The 18,277-nt window shown below is 36.2% G+C and overlaps 1 pseudogene across 1 annotated transcript in view; it reads right to left on the bottom strand.

Annotated features, from left to right (window-relative positions):
- Window positions 1-17,881, bottom strand: part of LOC116539851 — a 49,996-nt pseudogene extending 32,115 nt beyond the window's left edge. The window contains exons 1-2 of the transcript XR_004264218.1: window positions 17,861-17,881; window positions 11,466-11,656 (exon numbers count right to left, since the gene is read on the bottom strand). The product of XR_004264218.1 is annotated as a nucleolin-like (transcript). The remainder of the gene's footprint in view (window positions 1-11,465; window positions 11,657-17,860) is intronic.
- Window positions 17,882-18,277: the final 396 nt, after the last annotated feature.

The raw sequence follows: 18,277 nt of genomic DNA, 5'->3' as shown, positions 1-18,277 counted from the left end.
AATTCATCAAATTTATTATATTTTTTCCTTTTATGATAATTTTTAAAGTTATATTTTCTACTACGGAAAGTACTGTAGCTAACCCTGATTGTAAGTCTTTGAGAAAACTTTATAATTCCCAGTAAATATGCAGATCCTGCCATATTTAGTAAGAGGAAAATATTTTTAAATCTCTAAATGGATTTGCTGGCAATAAGTCCTCTTTTATTTTATCGTAGTCTATACATTGGTTTAATTAAGGTCAATTTATTACAGAAGTATTCTGTTCTCGGACTTGGACCAAGGGTTTTGGGGGAAATTACAGACAGAAGGCAAGGACAGCAAAACTGGTGGAACACTAACTTCCAGACCAGCCAGTAACATTTCCAGAATGGCAGGGCTTTTTGCATCAAATGCGAAGAGCATTCAATAACAGCATCACCCAATGTCCCTTTATGCCAAGAGGGACTGATCCTACTCAGCCCTTGGAAATGAAATCTACCATGCACTGAGACGTTTCTAGTTCTTCATCTGCTTGCACTCAGTCAACAACAGTCAAAAACAATAGTTATCTGGTATGGCTTGCCCTATTCATTAGAGATTTGGAAAACTACCACCAAATTTGTGGGTGATGGCAAACACTTGGCTTTCTCTAATACACATTAAATAATCAGGTCACTGGCTGGATACCAGAATCATTTTCATAACCTGTATTTTAATTTGTTTCAACTCTTATTGTAAGATTACGCCAAAAATAAAAGTTATACATAAGTCACTATTACATTTGCTATAAAAAATGCCACTGTAGACCTCCACATGAGAAAATAATTTTAGAGTTTGGCTGAAGAAATTTGTGTTTCCCACTTTCCATTAAGAAGAAATTCATTATTGCTTTTGTTTGGGCTCAGTCTAATAGCAAGCGCTACAACAGAGTGAAAACTTGTTAACTTACTTAAATTATTTTCTTTGACTTTCTAGCACTTCTTTTATTTTAATATAGTTTTATATTACAATATTTCACTGTGGGTATTTTTGGCAAACAGACTATATAATTTCTGATAACTTCAGCTTTGGCTACATTGTATGTACATGAACATACTTTTTATTGTAAATTTCCTCTGAAACTCTTTGGACATAGGTTGAGATACAAATATAAACATACAAAATAAAGCAAAATCTAGTGTCAGAAATGACTAGGTAGGCCCAACCCTTTTGTAGGGCAGGAGTACAAGTGGAGGTCTATATACAACATATTTAAACAATTAAAATAAAGCCAACTAATAAACATATTAATGTGTGTTTATATATTTATAATGCATATATAGGTACCCATATATAATCTTCTACCTTTATAAATATACTTTCATAACAACAAAATGTGTATATAACTGAAAGTCAACAAAACATCAAAAAGAAATGAACTTAATTATTATTGACCATACAATAGTCTTCTCTGGGGAGGTTCCTGAAATATGAGAGAGGACAATGAAGGAGAACTTTCATTTTAACTCTGGTATTTGAATGTTTTCTTGAACTATTTGTGTAGTTTAAATCATATGAAAGAAAACAAATATAAGCCTCCCAAAGAGGAATCTAAGACAGCAGATTCAAGAGAGGCTTCTCTCTACTTCTCTCTTTTCTCCACCTGTTTCAGAGGCAGGACTTTTCTGTCCCTGAGTAGCTGATCTCTTCAGGGCCTTCAGGATAGCTATGTCTATAGAATCCCCTCTTGGTCTGTGTTATTCAGAGGGTGAGACATATTGGAGCTATTTCCTCCTGGTTACAAACTCAGCTAATCCCAGCTTCTCCAATTGTCTTTACAACTTTGTATATAGGGAAAGGTAATCTTTTGACTTGCAATGTTGCAGATTAATGAATTAGTACCTTTTCATTTTGTCTTCTGTTTCAAGTTGCTCCTAGAACTCAGAATGATGGATAAGGCTGTTCTCATTATTTAACAGAACTGAATGCATTCTATGTAGCCTTTACAACGTTAAACCCTCTCAAAGCATTTGATCACTCATAATCCAGGTATGCTGTAGGTAAGTGGAAAATAAAACTCAATATCTGTACACAGCACCTAAGGAATACGGATCTTGAATTGATATAATTCGATTCCTTTGTTTCAGTGTGTATCACCAAAACAGATGTATAAAATGGGAGGTGAAAGAGATTTTCTTGTGGATGAAGCTCAGTATTTCCAGGCAAAGCTCACAAAAGAAAACTCCTTTGTTTCATTAAGTGCACAAAATTCAAACAGTTCTTGATTAATGTGGGTAGTATCTTTACAGTTAAGGCATAACAGAATTTCCTTCCATCAAACAAATGTTGTATGGAGCAAGCTGGGTGCCAGACCCATCATTCATACTCAGGGTAAATGGCCATTTCCTGTAAAACTGTCCTTTCAGAATGAATGCTTCACTCAGTACACCGTGCAAACACCCAGGAGCTGCTGCCCAATACAGTTGTTTCCTGGCATCCTAGGCTACAGGAGACCAAATTACACATGTTCTAATTACTCTGGTCATACTAATTAGTATTTCATTCATTAAAGATATATTTGCAAAGTAGAAAATGTAACAACTCTGGTGCCATGAGACTAAAATGCCTTCCTTGTTAGAACAAATCTGTATTCCAAAATACTCTACACACAGGAGCCTGAGATACATAATTTGGATCCATTTCCATTAAAGAAATGGTCCTCCTCCACTGGGTCCCATAATGTAATTAACATTTCAGGTCTCATGGCTCTCTTTAAGAGAATTAGAAGCCATGAGTCATTCGGACATCATCAGAACAAGCTCTCCTAATGTGAAATGACTCAATCGCAGAGATTGCTATCTGGCAGCATTCCGAGATATCAAGACCTGAAAGCCAGCACTTAATCTGATTTAGGACCTCTTAAAATATTCGTCAGGCTTGACTAGACATTGTTCTGGTAAAAAAGATTGAGACTTATTTTAGAAAGCAGCCGGGGTCTGAGCTGTCTTAGCTGTGTTATTGATACCTTTTAAGTAATTGCATTTAATTTGCAAACTATGGACAATGAAGCTGATGAAGAAATACGGCTATTCCAAGTAAAGTAGAAGTAAGTGTATAAAACAAAGATAGTACAAAAATAGAAATCTTTGTATCAATATGCTGTTCTACTTTAGGGTTCTTGATGTCAAGATTTAGCCTATTAATCTATCTAAGGACATTTTCAGTATGAAATAAGTAACAGTGAAAATACAATTCCAACAGACATCTTAGTAGGATTCTAAGGGTTTATAAAAGTTAACACATCAACATGGTAACAATTCAAGGTAGAAATGTGGAGTAGATGGAAGGTACTATTTTAACATTTTAAATGCTTCCAATTTGGGTCTGTATCTTAATGTTTTAGGTTGTATTACTCCCTTTTACTTATTCACAAATTGGATAAACACAATGTAGCAACAAGATGGCTCACAATTAATTTTGCTAGAACTGAATATGGTGTAAAACTTATACACCACTCAAACAGGGATGAAAATACACAAAATGGTCAAATCTCCAAGTTACATTAGGAAATGGTGTAGGAACCTGGGATTTTCCTACTGGCATTAACCATTCCTTTTATTGCTCATGGAGATTCTCAGCAGAGTTTGTAAACTTATTTATTTGCATATAAAATTATATTTTCAGGTTGGGTAGAGTTTGGTAATTCCACAGTACGTGTTGAGGCCCTACTCTGTGCAGGTTCAGCCACTCTTTCGCCACGGAAGACTCATCCCTGAATTTCTTAGAGTCAGCTTCGATGCTCCCATCCCCCACTTTGAAAGATCTTTGTCACCTGGATGTAGGAGCTGCAGAATGAACTTGTTTGCAAAGCAACCTATGGCATAGCAAATTCTTTTAAAAGGCATTCATAAGGAAGAGGTGATGTAACATCTATCCCCAGATGTCTTATCAGTTGCTATATTTGATATCTATTTGACAAAACAAGAACAGAGTTAAAATGCCAAGCCAATGTCTTCTTTCTCTCTGGCTTTGAGCACTAGCCTCAAAGACCTAAATGGATCCCAATGGAGAGATATTTGGAGGAAAATAAATACCTTTGTAAAAACATAATGGATATTTTTATCTTGGCAGATCATCTAATTAATTGTATCTGGTCTGTCAAATATTTTCGGCAGTTTTTTAAAATTTAAAAATATTCTTTACTTTTTAGAGTAGTTTTATGTTCACAGCAAAATAAAGCAGAGAGTACAGAGATGTTTCAGTGTCCTTTCCCCAATACACCCAGGCATCCCAACTATCAGTATCTCTGCACCAAAGTAGTACACTTGTTCCAATTGCTGAATCTATATTGACACATAATTCTCATTTGAAGTCCATAGTTTAGCTTAAGATATGCTCCTGGTTTTGTACACTCTATGGCTCGTGACAAATGTAGCATGATATATATTCACCTCCATAGAATCATACAAGGTAGTTTCACTGCCCTAAAAATCCTCTGTGTTCTGCCTATTCTTTCTTCTCTTTACCTAACCTCTGGGAACTGCTAGTCTTTTTACCATTTGCATAATTCTCCCTTTTCCAGAATGTGATATACTTGGAATCATTCTCCATCTCCTTACATTTAATCTGTATGTGTATTTATATTTCAAGAAAATCTATTATACACAATTTGTGATTCTTATTTTTAAATCCACCTTGACAATCTCTGCCTTTTAATTACTGTATTTAGATGGTTGAATTTTAAAGAGATTATTGGTATAACTGGATTAATATCTATGATATTTGTTACTATTTTCTATTCATTGTTCTTGTTCTTTGGTTCTATTTTTGTCTTTTGCTCTTTTTCTATCCTATGTGATTTTAATTGAACATTTAATTCATTTTATATTATTCATTTTTACCTCCTCTCTTAGAACACCAATTATGCTTCTCTTTTTATTTTTATTTTTTGAGTGGTTGCTGTAGAGTTTGTAATAACAACAACTAATCCAGGTCTACTTTGAAATAACAGTATATTGATTCATGGATAGTTCAAGTAGCTTATGCTAACAAGCTATTCTTAATTACTTCCTCCCATCTCTTGTGTCGTTGCTGACATTCATTTCACTTATACATAAGCTAATTATCAAATACATTGTTGCTATTATCTTTTGTTCATAATGTTTTATGTTATATCAATTAAAAATAAGAAAAAATGACTTTTCATTTTATCTTCACCCATTCCTTCTATAACGTTCTTTCTTTACATATATCAGAATTTCTGACATATTTCACATTTCCTCTCTCCAAAGAATGTTTTAACATTACTTGCAAGGTAGGTCTACTGGCAATAAATTCCCTCAAATTTTGTTTGTCCAAGAAAGACTCTATTTCTCCTTCACTTTGGAGAATACAGATTTCACAGCACACAGAATTGTGTTTCATATGCTTGTTGGCTGCATGTATGTCTTCTTTTGAAAGTGTCTGTTCATGCCCTTTGCTCACTTTTTAATGGTTTTTTTTTTTCTCGTAAACTTGTTTAAGTTCTTTATACATGCTGGGTATTAGACTTTTGTCAGATGCATAGTTTGCAAAAAATTTCTCCCACTATTCAGTAGGTTGTCTGTTCACTCTGTTGATAGTTTCTTATGCTATGCAGAAGCTCTTTAGTTTAATTACATCCTATTTGTCAATTTTTGCTTTTGTTAAAATTGCTTTTCATGTCTTCATCATGAAATCTTTGCCAGTTCCTGTGTCCAGAATGGTATTGCTTAGGTTGTCTTCCAGATATACATGTTTTTCATTTGGGGTTTTACATTTTAAGTGTTCAAATCACCTTGGGTTAATTTTTGTATGTGGTGAAAATAAGGGATCTCGTTTCAATCTTCTGCATGTGGCTAGCCAGTTACCCTAGCACCATTTATTGAATAGGAAGTCCCTTCCTCATTGCTTATATTTGTCAGGTTTGTAGAAGATGAGATGGTTGTAGGTGTTGGCCTTATTTATGGGTTCTCTATTCTGTTATTTTGGTCTATGTGTCTGTTTTTGTACCAGTACCATGCTGTTTTAGTTACTGTAGCCCTTTAGTACAATTTGAAGTCAGGTAGCATGATGCCTCCAGCTTTGTTATTTTTGCTTAGGATTGCCTTGGCTGTTTGGTTTTTTTTGGGGGGTTGCATATTAAAATTGTTTTTTTCTAATTCTGTAAAGAAAGTTGTTGGTAGTTTAAGAAGTATAGCATTCAATTTATAAATTATTTGGGCAGTATGGCAATTTAACAATATGGATTCTTACTATTCATGAGCATGGAATGTTTTTCCATTTGTTTGTGCCATCTCCTATTCCTTTGGATAGTATTTTGTAGTTCTCCTTGTAGAAATCTTTCACCTGCATAGTTAGCCATATTCCAAGGTATTTTATCATTTTGTGGCAATTTTAAATTTGAATGCATTCCTGATTTTGCTATTGGCTTGACTTTTATTGGTGAGTAAGAGTGCTAGTAATTTTTGCACATTGATTTTGTATCCTGGGACTTTGTTGAAGTTGTTTATCAGCTTAAGGAGATTTGGGCTGAGGCTATGGAGTTTCCAGATATAAGATTATGCCATTTGCAAACAGAGACAGTTTGACTTCCCTTTTTCCCTTTTGATTTACCTTATTTCTCTTGGCTAATTCATTTGGCCAAGACGTCCAACACTATGTTGAATAGGAGTGGTGAGAGAGGGCATTCCTGTCTTATGTTTCAAGGGATATTCTTCCAGGTTTTGCTTATTCAGTAAGATGTTGGCTGTGGGTTGTCATAGGTGAATCGTATTATTTTGAAATATGTTCCTTCAATGTCTAGTTTATTGAGAGTTTTTAAACATGAAGTGATATTGGATTTTATCAAAAGACTTTTCTGCATCTTGAGATAATCATGTGTTTTTTTCTTTAGTTCTGTTTATGTGATGAATCACATTTATTGATTTGTGTATGTTGAGACAACCTTCATCCCAGGGATAAAGCCTACTTTATCATGATGGATTAGCTTTTTGATGTGCTTCTGGATTTGGTTTGCCAGTATTTTGTGGAGGATTTTTGAATCTATGCTCATCAAGGATATTGGCCTGAAGTTTTCTTTCTTTTTTTTTGGTTTTTGTTTTTGTATATTTCTGCCAGGTTTTGGTATCACGATGATGCTGGGAGTATGCCAGTCATCTCAGTCCCTCAGTGGCAGCTCTTCTATCTGGTTGTATCTAGTTGGCCATCTTGTCCTCCCCCTAGCTTTTATTCTTATATATAACACAAAATAATTATTTCTTTCCTTTATTTTTATAGAAGTTATTAAGTGGGTTTAAGGTTTTCATTATATGTAATAGAATTATTTAAATTGAAAATTGTCATGATAATAAACCTGGAACATTAAACTAGCTACAGAAAACTGAAGTGCTGCTGAATTCCAGTTGATAATAGAATCATTTAAAATTGTGAATGTGATTAATTTTCAGGTTACTTCTTTGGCTACTATAAAATATATACACATACATCTGTTTTCAGTTGGAATGGAACGTGTAAATTTAATCTAAAGCACTCTGTTTCAGGAGATAGAGGCCCAAAGAGTTAAATGACTTTCCAAGATCACCTTGCTAGTTATTATCAGTTCTCAGGTTAAAACCAAAGACATTTTTTCCTTGGTTCATTGTTCTTCATTTAACATCTTTTTTCTTTTACCTCACCAAAAAACAATGTGTAACTAATAGCCATAACAAGAATTAAAATCAACTAGAAGCTAGAACAAATAATTGGGAAGATGGGTGATTTTAAGAAGCGGCTCTACTGCTTCTAAAAGCATGGTTGGCCCAGGAGTAGTTTCAAAATTCTGGCCCAGGTTGGTCAGGGGTGATATTCTAGAATCTCTAGATTTTAACCTATAAACCTATTGATACATATTATTTTATATATTTATTGGGTACATGAGAATACTTTTTACATGCATAGAATATGTAATGATCAAGTCAGGATATTTGAAGTATCCATCACCTTGAATACGTATCATCTCTATATTTCAAGAAAATTTCAAATCCTGTCTTCTAGCTGTTTTGAAATATATAATGTATTATTGCTATCTATGTCACACTACTCTGCTCTTTAACATTAGAATTTAAACTGTTAATGTGGCCAGTGGGCCAGAGCATGTAAAGTTCCTGATGTTTCCTTAGTGTTACACTGTTATGAAAATGGAGCAAATGTATATGGAGTAGATGTAAACATTTATTTATATAAAGCAAGTTATCTGACTAAAGAGGCCATCGATATAATTCAATTTTATTAAAAAGAAATAATGCTGCTCTGAAAAAAATTTGATTAAAGAAGCTAACGTCATTTGGCACTAAAGTTTCTCATACTACTGATATGTTTTGCCTGAATTTTTGGCCACCGAAGGGATCCACATAAAAGTTAGAGTAGTAAAGATCAAAATGATTTTTAAGAATGACTTTAAAGGAATTGATGGGTGATAGTTTTTGCAAATGTTTTTCTCACAGGTACTGGACAACTAGTCTAAAGACAACTGTCCATGGTGCTGAAAACAGTTCTGCATAGCTGTATTGTCTTCTATCATGCCCGTCTCTTCTTTTGCCTTCTCTTCAAAGCAAAACCCCAGCATGTAGCAGTAGAAGCAGACCTGACTTAATGTCTAAGTGAATCTGGAACAAATACAATTAAGTCCAGGCCCCAAATTATTAGTACTTCATTTTTATTCAGCAATAATAGTGTTGGTGCTACATAAGGAAGGGAGACAGGATGTGTAAATTTGTTTTCATGTGGTGTTTTGTTTTTTTTTTTCCATTTCTTTAGGGCAAGACCCAAAGAGGACTCATGGGCTCAAGAGGAGAGTTGTGGACTTCTTGATAAACAGCCAAAATGTGACCAGGAACTGTGTATTTCTTCACAGGCTCTTTGAAGAATCCTTGGGGGTTGTATGATGGGAGCACTGACATTACTAAGTAGCTCACAGTTAGAAAACCGGAGCAATGGACCCAAGACTTAGGGCTTTTTCTGTCTCCTCACTGCTTTCTTCTCCCCCTCCTCTCTCATCTGCCCACCCCCTCTATCCAGACCTCTCTGCATAAGTATGATTTAAACAGCTCTCCATGGTATTTCCTCTCTTCCCTCTGGTAGTCAGCACTTTCCTCAAAAATGTGCATTTCAAATCAGGGCCACTGCATGGTATTGTGTTCCCTTCCCTGTTTCAGAGCCAGACAGAAGTGGAAGCCAGACTGTGAAATGTCACTTTGATGTGAGCATGATGGGACCACACCATCAGGAAATCATAACATAACTACAGACATCAGCCCAGCTCAGGTCTAGTGAGGGCATATTCTCCTTCTGGGAATCATTACAACACTCAAATCTCAAAAAAAATCAAATAAAATATGATTTTCCACCTGGTGGATAATAATCAAACAGTAATTGCCCACCTGTTGCTATGGGCTCTGCAACTATTAGATGTCTGCATCACCTCCTGGTACCAGATGCTTTTCCAACAATTTGAAACTTCCTCTGAATTTTCTTCTGTAAAAATAATTGTAAATAAGGTTTCAGGATGTGCAAAGGTATACGATTATAACCAAAGGAAAGATTATGACTCAAGACAGGTATGAAGTAGCAACTGCAATAGTGATGTCTTGAGGAGACGTATATTTATTTCCCAGTAGATGTCCTTAATCTAGATTTGAGACAAGAAATAGAAAGTCTAGTTATTGGCAACTGATTCTTGTTTGTCATAAAAATTTCCCAAATGTTATTTGGCAATTGGTTAATTTTTAATACATCATTGCTTCTAATAGACACCATTCATTTCTGGGGGCAAAGAAACAGATGAAAATTGTGAAATCAGGAACCATTTTATGGGAATATTTGAATGAAGTAGGTCAGAATCTGAAAGGTGGAGCCAACTGTGCTTGTCTGTCCTAGACAGAGGGCAAGGAGGGATAATGACTGGGTCTGCAGGCCACTTGCATATGGACAAGGCCACATGCTGACTTAGAAAACAGTGGTGATCAAGCAATATGTTTACTCTCTCTGCTTTATGTCAAGTCTGCCTTGTTGCATATTCATTCCAGCATGCCAATAGATTCCAGTGATGGGAACTGGCTTGTTTCCAGCCCAGATCTAGGCATCTTCAGTGGGGAAAGAAGAAGCAGGCTTTTTAATCTTTTCTTTGGAGATAGAACTTTATAGAGTAACACAACACAAACTAAGTAGATAGTCATCCTGAACCACCAAAAAGGCAAATCCAAGAGAGTAATTGGGTAGAATGTGATATACAAATCAAATTTAAAGTAAGATATTGGTAATTGTAGTTAGTCAGGGAAGGCTGCCCGGAAAAATGATGACACTCTTAATATTTTAAATATTTAATATACCAGTAATCCCAAAGAAATTGGGATTTAGTCAAAATGGTGTAAATATGAATTTGTAATGACCAGAGTTCCTTGTGGGATAAGCTGAGAGAAGGTGATGGTATGACAATGAATGAGTCAGACATCTTATATTTCACGTTTTGGTATAGGCATTGACTCTTACTTTCTAGACTGGCCTCCTCTTCTTTGCCTTTCCTCTTCTTCATCTCCTAATTCTCTCTTTCTCCTTCTTCTCCTCCTCCCCTTCTCCCTTCCCTCTCTTCTTCCTATATAGCACTCATAAATACTTATTGGTCTAAAGTAAACTAAGTGAAAATAATGTGGAATATCTTCTATTTAAAGGGATGAATCAATATCACTGTAGGTAAGAAGGCTTCATTCTTTTCTCTAAAACTTATTATTGGAAGCCAAATTAACATTGCTCTAAGATTTCTTCCTTTTATTTTTGAACTGTCCATCTAGCCAAGAAGCAGTAATTACCCATTTTTCATAAAACCTAGTGGTGTGCTCAAGGATGGCAGTGGCACATAAATTTCAGATTGCCCAAGTATGTCAGAACAAGCAAGTAAAACATTTAACATACATAAATTTTGTTTGACTCATTACCAAAAGTAAAATGAGAAGCAATGTTTTACTTTTAACCCAGTATGGTGTTCTAAAATTATGTCAACTTTTATTTATTGGCATATTCACCATATGCCAGTCACTTTATCATGCACTAATATTAAACTCTATTGAGAATTGTCAGAGCCACAGTTAAAGTTTAATAACTAGGGCATCTCTTATAAAACAGTTGTAAAGTGACAACCATTTTCCATAACACAGGCTTCTGTGACTGAGGCCATGTTGACACCACTGAAATGTATATAAAAAGGCAAAAAAAAGTTGGTGAGCAGTCCTTAGTCACCTTTGTAAAAGAAGATCCGTTACCAGCCTCTTGTTCATTTCACTTTATTCATAACACTAATTATTTTTATATATTTTTGTTTATTTATTTATGTGTGTTTTTCCCTACTGAATTGCAAGCTCCATTAAGGAAGTGATCTTGTGTATCTTTCACACTATAATCTCTTTGGTATATCATTTGGCTATTGCCACCATTGCCAATAATGCTGTTCATACTCATGAACCTGTGGATCAGCAGAGATGTCTCTTCTTAAGGCTGTGGTGGTTGGGATCATCTTTTTCACAGTGCAGCTCAGCAGGTCTAGATCTAGCTCCACATTTCTCTCATCCTTCTTCTGGGACTTGTTTTTCATATGGCAATGACAAGACATAAAAGGACAAGCAGGGAAGTTTATAGTTATAAGTTCCTACATAAAAAAGAAAACATAAAAAACTTCAAACAACTTAACAATGCATCTTAAAAAATGCGAGAAGCAAGGGCAAACCAAACCTAAAACTAGTAGGAGAAAAGAAATAAGGGCCAGAGCAAATAAATAAATTTGAAATGAGGAAAAATATAAAAGATCACTGAAATTAAAAAAAGGTTTTTTTTAAAAAGAGAAACAAAATTTGCACACCTTTAGCCAGACTAAGGAAAAATGAGAGAAGATTTAAGTAATATCTGAGATGAAAAAGGAGACATTACAACTAAAACAGCAGAAATTTAAAAGATAACCAGGATCTACTATGAGAAACTATATACCAATAAATTGGAAAATCTAGCAGAAATTGATAAATTCCTAGATACATACAACCCACCAAGATGAAACCATGAAGAGACCCAAAATCTGAATAGGCAATAACAAATACTGGAAAGGATGCAGAGAAAAGGGAACCCTCAAACAGTGTTGCTAGGAATGTAAACTAGCATAACCACTGTGAGGACAGTAAGGAGGTTCCTCAAAAACTAAAAATACACCTACCACAAAATATAGCAATACTACTCCCAGGTATATACCACAAACAAAGGAAACTAGTATATAAAAAATATGTCTGCACGCCCAACTTTATTGCAGCACTATTCACAATAGCCAAGATTTGGAAGCAACCTAAATGTCCACCAACAGATGAATGAATAAGGAAAATGTGGTACATATACACAATGGAGTACTATTCAGTCATATTAATTAAAGAACGAGATACTGTCATTTGCAACAACATAGGTGGAACTGGAGGTCATTTTCTTAAGTAAAATAAATCAGGCAAAGAAAGACAAATTTCATGTGTTCTCACTTATATGTGGGAACTGAAAATTAAAATAGTTAAACTTATGGAGATAGAGAGTAGAAAGTTGGTTACTAGAGGCTGAGAAGTGTGGTGGAGTGTGTGAGGAACTTGGGGTGGTAAATGGGTAAAAAAATTAAATAGCAAGAATGAATGAGAGCTAGTATTTGTTAGCACAATAGGGTCACTATAGTAAAAAAGTTAGTAGTACATTTAAAAATAACAAAAGTGTATAATTGGATTATTTATAACACAAAAAATAAATGCTTAAGGGGATGGATATCCCTATTTACTCCTATGTGATTATTATAGACTGCATGCTTATATCAAAACGTCTCATGCAGCCCATAAATATATGAACCCACTATGTAACCACCAAAAATAAAAATAATAAAAAGTGGGCAAGCAGAATAGACAAGTTTTCCTGAGGTCTAGGTTCAGAACTGAACCTTGGTTCAGTTAACAAACCTTAGGAAAACTTGTCTGTTCCTAAGGAATTCCACCTGCATGTCTTAGCCAAATCAAAGTACATGGCCAGCAATGAAGCCAGAGTTGGGAAATACAATGTACCCATGATGAGACCCTGGCAGTGGTGTGGATAAAGGCATGGTAATCAATTGAAGCCAATCTTTTGGACAATCACTGGGAGAATGCATACATGCCCTTAAATTTTACTCCCTGTACCATGTCCTTTGCAGTGTGATTTTGAATATTCTCTGATAAGGTGGTAGATTATGTTTCTCCACCTCTTAATCTGGGCTAAATTTGTGACTAGCACTGGAAAAACAAGGCACAATGTGGTATTCTAAATTCATGCCTGGAGCTCAAAAAGCTTTGCATGCTTTGATCCTCTTCTGGACCCCTGTTACTGCAATATCGGTAAGGCTAAGCTAGCCTGCTGGATGATGAAAGACATGCAGTGCCTCAGTCACTGCCATTGCCTTCAGCAGACAACTGCCAGCCATGTGTGGGAGGCTGTCCTAAACCTCATAATTTCAGCCAATGTACCAGCTGTCCACAAATACATGAGAAATGCTGTCAGGACAGCCCAAGTGACACATAGATCCATAAGAAAAAAGAAATGCTTACTGCTTGATATAGTTTGGATGTCCCCTTCAAATCACAGGTTGAGATATAATCCTCAGTGTTGGAAGGGGGACCTAGTGGGATGTGCTTGCATCATTTGGGTGGATCCTTTATGGCTTTGTGCTATCTTCATAATGAGTTCTCATAAGATCTGATTCTTTCCAGAAATACCTCACTTCTCATACCAAGTTTCTGTGTTAGGTCATTCCTCCATTGTTATAAAGATACCTGACAATGTGGAAGTAGCTTTGGAACTGAGTAATAGAGGTTGGAAGAGTTTGGAGAGCTCAGGAGACAGGAAGATGAGGGAAAGTTTGGAACTTCATAGAGACTGTTACATAATTGTAACTGAAATGCTGACAGAGATATTGACTGTGAAGGTCAGGCTGATGAGGTCTCAGATGGAAATGAGAAACTTATTGGGAACTGGAGAAAAGATCACCCTTGTTGTGCCTTAGCAAAGAACTTGGCTGTAGTATCTCCATTCTTTAGGTATCTGTTGAAGTGTGAACTAACAGTGATGACTTAGGATATCTGTAGAATAAATTTCAATCAGCAAAGCATTCAAGGTGTGGTCTGGCTGCTTTTAACAACCTATGCTCAGATGTAGGAGCCAAGAAATGACTTAAAGTTCAAATTTGTATTTAAAAGGAAAGCAGAGCATCAATGTTTGGATAATTTGCAGCCTGGACATGCGGCAGAGGAAAAAGAAAGCATTATCAGGAGAGGAATTTGAGAGAGCTATGGAGCAACCACTTGCTAGAGAGATTTGCATGACTAAAAGGCAGCAAAGTGCTAACATCCAAGACAATGGGAAAAAGGCCTTGAAGGTATTTCAGAAATCTTCTAGGTAGCCCCTCCCATTACAGATCCCAGAGGCCAAGGAGGACTCAATATTAACAGTTCTATACCACACCAGGAAGGTGCTCTTTGCATCCTGATCATTCTGCCTCTAGCTAAGGCTCAAAGGATCCCAATACAGCTCAGACTACTGCTCCAGAAAGTACAACCCACCATAAACCTTGGTTGCTTCCATGTAGTGTTAAGTCCAAAGGCACATGGAGTACAAGAGTGAAGGAAGACTAGCAACTTCTGCCTAGATTTCAGGGGATGTATGAAAAAGCCCGGTGACCCAGGCAGAAGCCCGCTGCAGGAATGGAGCTCTCACAGTGAACATCTAGTAAGGTAGTGCCAAGGGGAAATGTGGGGGTCGGAGGCCCCATGCAGACTCCCTACTGGGGCACTGCCTAGTGGAGCTGTGCGACAGGGGCTGCAGTCCTCCAGACCCCAGAAGTGTAGATCCATGGGCAGGTTGCACCTTGTGCCTGGAAAAGTCTCAGGAACTCAGCTCCAACACATGAGAGAAGCCACAGGGAATGAATCCTGCAGAGACACAGGGGCAGAGCCACCCAAAGCCTTGGGAGCCCATCTTTCTCAGCAGCATGCCATAGATGTGGTACATGGAGTCAAAGGAGATTATTTCGGAGCTTTAAGGTTTAATGACTCCTCTGCTAGGTTTCAGACTTTCATGGGGCCTTGTAGTTCCTTTGTTTTGGCCAATTTCTCCCTTTTGGAATGGGAATGTTTACCAAATGCCTGTACTCCCATTGTGTCTCAGAAGTAAATAACTTGTATTGATTTTGCAGATTTTCCAGATGAAACTTTAGACTTAGGACTTTGGAACTTTGAGTAATGCTGAAATGAGTTGAGACTTTTGAACTATTGAGAAGAGACGATTACATTTTTCAGTGTGAGAAGTACATGAGACTTGAGGGGTGAGAGGAAGAATGATATAGTATGGATTACCCCTCCAAATTTCTTGTTGAGATGTAATCTCTAGTGTTGGAGGTAGGGTCTGGTAGAAGCTGTTTGGGTAATGGGGATCAATCGTTCATGGTTTGGTGCTGTTTTCACATAAGTTCTCATGAGATATGGTAGTTTTAGAAGTGTGTGGAACCTCCCTCCCCCCTTGCTCCTGCTCTCACCAGGTGATATGCCAACTCCCTTTTTGCCTTTTGCCACAATTGTAAGCTTCCCGAGGCCTCCCTAGAAGCCAAGCAGATGCCAGCATCATGCTTCCTATATAGCCTGGAAAACCATGAGTGAATTAAGTCTCCTTTCTTTATAAATGATCTAGTCCCAGGTATTTCCTTATAGCAGTGCAAGAAAGACCCAGTATACCACTTTAAGGCAATGAGCCCAGGGATTTATTTTTAAACAAAAAGAGATAATAGGTACAACCACACCCAGTGTCTAGCATGGCAGAGTAGGGGCCGACTATTGAATAAATCATGGAACTCTCTGAGTCACATATTATAGAGGCCATGAACTCTCTTTGTGGAAATATTAGCATATATACAAACACATCAAATTTTACATATGATACAAAGGAAGTCATAGAACACCTGTCTATGGATTCCAATGAGTTCTCATAGCCTAGATCAAGCTTTTTAGATGGCTGCCTGATTTTCCTAAGATTTGACCTCACAATATGACATCATTATACAGATTGTATTTTTTGAAAGTTTCTGGATTCTTTCCATAACTAAACATGGATGAAAACTTTCTCTCACCTAATTCTTCCCTGCCAGTTGTGTCATGCCCACCCATTCCCCGTCTAACAAATCAAAGAGCATCTTTATCCAAAGTTTCCTCGTGACAAACAGTATAAATTGCCATGTGATCCTCTGTGTCCTATGGCTTTCCTGAGGCACAAAAAACTCCTGGCTATGCAGTTCTAGAAAACACAAACCCATAGTCACAGAGCAAGACAATTCTGAGGAAAAGTCCAGATAGCTTTCTCAAGTTATTGACTGTTTGTTCACATGTTTTCTGCACTAAGATATATTAAATAATATTTATAACTTCAAGGCATGAACAGATGAGTGAATGGAGCTTTTCATCTGCAGTACCTTATTATTTTCTCTTTCTCCTTTTTCCTTCAGGCAGAAGAAAAAAAGTAAATTTATCTAAAATTTTAAGGTTGCTGTCTTATTGTTATAATAATCTTTACTGTGATATTTGAGAAATGTCTTCCTTTTCAAGTGAAATCAGGATAGGTAATTTTTTTAGGTTGGATAACGTAAACATGAATTAGAATCAATAGGTTTTAGCTTTATACAATCATGGAATGACATGGCCAAAAACCCAGTTCATAAATCTTCAACTGAAGAATGCAAAAATCTTAATTTTATCATAGTTCTGTAAAGTTAGCAAAAGAGAACTCTCAGGGCTCACTGAAAGTGTTAATCAGCAGGGAAGATAAAACTTTTTGGTTATCTACTTTGACTCTTTAATCCCATGAACTAAAAGTGTTTTTAAAATATACATGTAGATCTTCAATATGCTTTTTTTCTCCCCAGGATATTTTTATTAGGCAGAGTACATTTTGATACACATTTTCCAAAATATTTTCTTTTTTACTATCCTGTTTCACAAACATTCTGGTGGCACTGAGTGATTTATTTGAGCGACTTTTCAAAAGATTACTACGTTGATGTGCTCTGTATTTCTCTATTAGCTATTGGGATAAATATTTTAGGAACCATCCTAAAAATAGCATTACAATATTAAACTGAGGTTCGGGATCTAACATTAAATTCTTAATTTATCATTTAGGAAAACACATTTATAAGATAATTGTTCTTTATGAGTTCAAACATTCCTTAAATGTGTTATTTTTCCTGGAGCTATGGAAATGGCAAAAAAAAAAAAAAAAGCCAACCCTGTTATTTTTACATATTTATATCTACATATGAATATAACATTTCTGTATTTAAAATAACATCCTGCAAATTATATATGTGAGGGCATGAGTGCTTATAGAAGAAATAGCTCTACAATACTGCTGCACCTTTCCTTACAAAATTTAAACTGGTTTTATTTCAGTTGTGCCTCATGCGTTGAAGCTAATAACAAATGCACTGCTTGGTGCACCAGGGTACAAGAAAGAAGCCACTCAGGAGCTACTTAGGGAAGCTGAGTCTAGAAAGTCACATGAGCCATCTAGTAGGACAAGAAATAAACTTATTGCATGATAAATAGGCACCTTTTTAAGGTGGAATCTAAGAATTTTCCCACATATGACCTTCTCTCACTCTTCCATTTGGCATTAAATAGCTGCGTGGCTAGGATGCTCCTTATTGTTTCTAAATGTCCACTTAAAAAAATCTGTAAAAAATATTGAGTAAAATGATTGAGTTAGTATACTACCTGACTTTAAGGTTCTTACCAATTTTAAATATTTCGTGATACTTTTTTACCTGGGCCTGCTCAATAACCATGTTTATTTCTAGCATTAAAATAGCAAAGAGCAGAGTTCTACTTCACAATGAAAGTGAGAAGAGCTCTGTTGTCCTGTTCCCCTGTGAAATAAGTGTAACTAATAAAATTTACATGAGAGAAACAATGATTTAATGCTCTGGAGAGCGTCCTAAGAGCACATACAAATGCAGAAGGTTTTTCAAAAGAAAACTTACTACAACTTGGTAAGAATAGAGTTTCTGGCATTTGAACGTGACTCATCTCTTTATCAACCTTTCAGCTCAAAAGACACAGAGCAGCCAAAGACACAGAGATCTCTCTCCACCTCCTAATTGAGGGCTATGTTATCTCCCTAGAAAATGTTTTGCTAGAATTTCTCATCCCCTCTGCCCTAGCTTTGTGTTAGGGGCTAGCAC

This window comes from Sapajus apella, unplaced genomic scaffold (assembly GCF_009761245.1).
Source record: "Sapajus apella isolate SASKATOON/1434 unplaced genomic scaffold, GSC_monkey_1.0 scaffold134, whole genome shotgun sequence".
Taxonomy (NCBI): Eukaryota; Metazoa; Chordata; class Mammalia; order Primates; family Cebidae; genus Sapajus; species Sapajus apella.
The sequence above is the reverse complement of the archived record's forward strand: the minus strand, read 5'-3'. Positions and strand labels throughout refer to the sequence as shown.